The 5,513-nt window shown below is 35.6% G+C and overlaps 1 long non-coding RNA gene across 1 annotated transcript; it reads left to right on the top strand.

The window, feature by feature from the left end:
• Positions 1-4,108: 4,108 nt before the first annotated feature.
• Positions 4,109-4,971, top strand: LOC149217454 (uncharacterized). Its single transcript, XR_016250680.1, has 3 exons — positions 4,109-4,243; positions 4,482-4,589; positions 4,868-4,971. It is a non-coding gene; the product is annotated as an uncharacterized LOC149217454 (long non-coding RNA).
• The last annotated feature ends 542 nt before the right edge of the window (positions 4,972-5,513 follow it).

The raw sequence follows: 5,513 nt of genomic DNA, 5'->3' as shown, positions 1-5,513 counted from the left end.
AAAAATCTTTATATAATGAGAAAATAATGAGTTTCTGAAAGTTAAAATTTCATAAACTCAACATCTCACAATCGATTCCATTTCATGTAGCAATCATGAAAAAACAAAAATTAACTCGACACCAGTAACCTCACACCACACTTGTGATATTTAATGTTGTTGATTTGCACCAGATGTTGCAAAGAAAATGCCATAAGGCAATAGAAAAGGAACTAGTAGCTTGAAGTGTCTTGTAAAATCGATGCAATCTCTACACATCATTATAATGTTTCAAAATTATATATTTACAATGTCCAAGATCATTCAATCAACATTTATTACCACGACAAAGAACAATATAAAGACCTGGAAAATGGGCTTGTGATCACCCTATGAGGACACAAATGAGAATGTTGAAGGTACTTTCCTTGGAAACAACTTTTGAATGGTGCTAGATAATATCTACAATAAACATATGATAGGTATTGTATAAAAATCAATATTGAAAACAAGTTACAATTCTAATCAAAATCAATGTATCTATCTATCTATGTTTTTTTTTTATATAAATACTAAAGTCATGATAAGTCGAGTTGACTGTTAGGCATGGATCTCTTGATCTTGCACAAAAGTTTGTATAAAATACCATAGATGTTGTAAGCCATTGTTGAGGGAGGGGACAGATGGCAAGAGGCACAAAAAATCTGATGGCTTCTTCAATGTCCCAAGCATTCTTGCAGCAAGCTGCATTGTGATGATCTCCATTATCCAATGATGTCCATGTGATTTGAGTACAAGAAAGTTAGAAGTGACCATCTTGACTACTGTGATAGCAGTAAGAATCCTCCAAACAAATATCCCACCAAAACTAATTACAAAGTCGTCCCATCATAAAGAAATATATACATAATAACATATATTAAACAAGAGGGCATGGGTCCAAGCATCACACCATACATAAATAGGAAGCAAAGTACCAAAGTACATTCAAGCAGCCTGCAGCCTGAAAATTTTCACCGCAGATTTTGATCCTTTGCCTTCTCTAGAAGGTATGATCTTGAAAGGTCTTATTCATCTCTAATACATAACCAAAATCCACGCATTGGAGTTAGAAATAAGAACATGGTCACAATTCCCCCTCAACACCAGCATTGATCTTTTTCCCAATTCCTTCCTCTCCAATGCCCAAATGAGGATGGGGATGTTGCAGCCTGGCAGTGTCAAACTTGGGTATGAGGTGCAGATCATCATATGCTTTTCTCTTTTGTGGATCAGACAGAGTATCATAAGCCTGATTTATCTCAGAAAAAAGGTCAGTGGCTGTCTCAAGCTGGTGCAGAGGCATGACATCAGGGTGGTATTTCAGTGCCAGTCTTCTGTATGCAACCCTGATATCATTGCAGGAGGCATGACAGGAGACCCCCAAAAGAGCATAGTGATCCTTTTTCCTCCTGAAAGCAATATCCCTCTTTTCTTCTGTTGCAAAACTGGCACTGATGGTTCTACCATTGAAGTTGTGAGAAGCCCTTAATACCACATTGCCAAGACTCAATTGATTACTTGAAATTGGGCTACTTGTGGTACTTGTTGGGAATATCAATTCCCCCATAATTAGAGGGGATTGGCCTCTGGGAGATGAGAGTGGGAAATTGATTGTGAGAGACCCAAGTGTGGAAATCTTCATGATTAATTTCTGTTTTGGAAAATATGGAGACAAGGCTAATTATATGTATGCTCTGATATCCAAAACTTTTATGATTTCAGAATGAGAGGATTGGCTACCATTTATATTATTAGCAGTAGAGATTGTCTAGTTAATAAAATAAATATTTTGATTATCTAATTAATAAAATAAAGATGATGGAAAGCAAAGTCTTCTCACATGGCATGCCTGTTGAATATGGTGAGCTTTCTCCAACATGCCTGCATTCTCAAATCTATAGCAATAAATTGTCTTAGTGATCCATCCCTTGTTCCCCTGTTTTGAATAAGTCAACCTTTCTTACTAATTCCCTTCACAACAACATAATTGTGACAAAAATCCACCAGTTGTATTCTGCAGTTCACTGAAGTTTTGTGAGGATCCTCTAGCTCAAAAGTGGAGTTAATATTACTGTCACTTTTGCTGACTTTATCTGATAGATGACAACCAAATGAAGCTATGGTGAAATCTACATTCATCTACGATATCCAGAAAGATAGATGGTCAAAAGGAAAAAATTCACTTAAGTATCACAGTGATACATGCGCAGATTCCCTGAATGGAAAGGTATGCTAGCTAATCTCCATGTCTAGGGATCAATGAAATTTGTATCTTCTTTGTAAAGTCCATATTACTTCATAATTTTGTCATTTGGCAGAGATGTGGTCGTTTTAAAATGTGAATTTAAGTCCCTTTCTCCAACATGCACTGGTTAGAGAAACCGTACACAAGCTCAGACCCATCTAAACCTAGTTTGATAATTCACCTTGATGGTGCAGAGATGAACCTTCACACTTCGAGGCTGCTAAACTGAAAAGTTGCAGAATCTATATGAGTTTATACAAATTGCAAGGTATCAATTATAGATATGCAACCTGGAGTTTGTAATTCCCAATTTCAAGGTGTAAATTGAATCAACATTTGTATGCTTTCTAATGTTCATATTCAATGCATCCAGCCCATCATCTAAACCTTGTCACTTAAAGGTTGCCAAACTGCAAAGCTACAAAATGCAATCTTGAGTTTACACAAATTATTGAGTATCAATTATAAATGTGCAACTCGGCGCTTAGAATTTTGATGTACACTCAACCTTGCGATGGATGGGTACGTGTTAAAGTCCATATTAAATGCATCAAGTACATCATCTAAACCCTTACTCTTCAAAGTTCTTCTAAGTTGCCAAATTGAAATTGTAGATCTGATTGACACAAATAGTATCAAATATAGATATGTAACCTCTTAATCTTCAAAGTTCTTCTAGGTTACCAAACTGAAATTGAATATCTAATTGACACAATAATATCAAATATAAATATGCAACCTTTTACTCTGCAAAGTTCTTCTAGATTGCCAAACTAAAATTGCATATTTGATTGACACAAATAGTATCAAATATAGATATGCAACATTCAACTTTCCAACCTGGAGGTAAACATGAGACTATGTTTGAAATAAGTCTTACTAAGCATCCAATGCTACACTCACATGGTAGTATTTGGAACAACTCTTACTGAAATCCATATTTAGTGGATCCAATGCACCATTACACCCACATGACAGTATATTAACATTTCCTGTAGTGTAAATACCATACAGAAATTCTTTCAAAAATGAAGTTGATATATTTTGGAAATGATTTATTGCATATTAGTATTTGGAACAACTCTTACTGAAATCCATATTCATTGGATCCAATGCACCATTACACCCACATGATAGTATATTAACATTTCCTGTAGTGTAAATACCATACAAAAGTTCTTTCAAAAATGAAGTTGATATATTTTGGAAATGATTTATTGCATATTAGTATTTGGAACAACTCTTACTGAAATCCATATTCAGTGGATCCAATGCACCATTACACCCACATGACAGTATATTAACATTTCCTGTCGTGTAAATACCATACAGAAATTCTTTCAAAAATGAAGTTGATATATTTTGGAAATGATTTATTGCATATTAGTATTTTTAGTTACCAATGTTTACTAATGACCCTGAAATTTTTCTATAATCGAATAGCCTTACTATATTTGGGAGAGAAAGAGCTCTTAAAAGTGAGAGAGTTGCATCTCAAAGTTGGTTGTGTTCTTTGCTTCCTGTCAGGGAATTGCCATCAGTACACCCTGACACTTCATTTTATGATTCCACTAGTAAGAACAAATAATGGAATAAACCAGAACAATTTGGAGGTTGATTAATCCTTTGGATCACTTTGGTTCTCTGTTGACCAATTTATAGTCCATGTGACAATCCCCGACCCCTCAAAACTATTTGATGCTTGGTCTTACAAGAAAACGGTATATTATGCATGTGTAGCTATGATTTCATTCACCCTTAGTGTTTATATTATTGGAAAAAAACTTGTCTTTATCTTATCAATAGATTTACATGGTCGGAGGGTATGGTGCAAATTACTCATACCTGGACATAGCTAAAGTCTATGACCCTGTAAGAGACCAGTGGAGTCAGCTTCCTAATATGCCAACTGCCAAAGGGGATCTCATGTGTGTCGCGGTTGCAGGGGAGATATATGTACTTGGAGGATATTATGATGTGAGTAAACTTCCAGACAACTTGTCCTAGTTTTCTTTTAAAATACTATATAATCATTAATATTCCTATATAAAAAAAATGACAACTGATTTTCTTCATACATTCCTGGATCAATGTTTAGTTGTTTAAACTCCTAAATTTCAGAAAATGGATTGTTAGTAGTTATAAACAATTAGGTTTGAACAAATGTCTTTGGCAGTCTTGTGCCAATGGTGACTTATGTAACAAGCATCGGCAGGGTGGATTTAATGTGAATAATTCATTTTCAAAGAAAATGGAGTCCTACAACCCCACTTCTGCAAACTGGACATCACGACCTGACCTCCTCACAACAAGAGGAGACGCAGTAATTACACTTCTAGCCTCTCCCGCTTTATCATCTATGTTACACTCAATTTAATTTCCCACCCCAAGATATAACACCCACTTCTCTTAATACAATTAGTACTTGGGATCTTGAGTTTGAGGTTGTTTAAATAGTTTAAAATCTTATTCTTGAATCTCTTTACGAAGTTCGACCCTTTTCTATACCATTCCTGTGATATTTCAAATCTTAATCAGTTTGACATAAAATTAGATCACTACCACTCCAAATACATGGCCGAAATCCAGTTTTCTGTACAGGGAATAGCTCTGCTTCTAAGAGAGAGAATTATGCTCATTGGTGGAGAAGGCCATTATAAGGACAATAGTGATTTCAAATACCCAAAGCATGTAAATGAGGTATACGAAATAGATGATCTAACCAAATGCATAGAGTGAATGCTCACATATCTATATGTTTAGTAATCCACACAAATGTTCAAGAAAATTTTCACCACGGATCTTGGTCCTTTGCCTTCTCTAGAGGGTACGATCTTGAAAAGTCTTATTCATATTTAATACATAACCAAAATCCATGCACTGGAGTTAGAAATAAGAACATGGTCACAATTCCCCCTCAACACCAACATTGATTTGTTTCCAAATTCCTTCCTCTCCAATGCCCAAATGAGAATGGGGATTCTGCAACCCTGGTAGTGTGCATGACATCAGGGTGGTATTTTAGTGCCAGTCTTTTGTATGCAACCCTAATATCATTGCAGGAGGCATGACAAGAGACACCCAAAAGAGCATAGTTATCCTTTTCCGTCTTGAAAGAAATATCCCTCTTTTTCTATTGCAAAACTGGCACTGATGATTCTGCCATTGAAGCTATGAGAAGCCCTTAATACCACATTGCCAAGACTCAGCTGATTACTTGAAATTGGGCTGCTTGAGTATCACAGTG

Source organism: Pinus tabuliformis, chromosome 1_1, assembly GCF_031772625.1.
Source record: "Pinus tabuliformis cultivar Carrire ecotype Pingquan chromosome 1_1, CPIR1, whole genome shotgun sequence".
Taxonomy (NCBI): Eukaryota; Viridiplantae; Streptophyta; class Pinopsida; order Pinales; family Pinaceae; genus Pinus; species Pinus tabuliformis.
The sequence above is the reverse complement of the archived record's forward strand: the minus strand, read 5'-3'. Positions and strand labels throughout refer to the sequence as shown.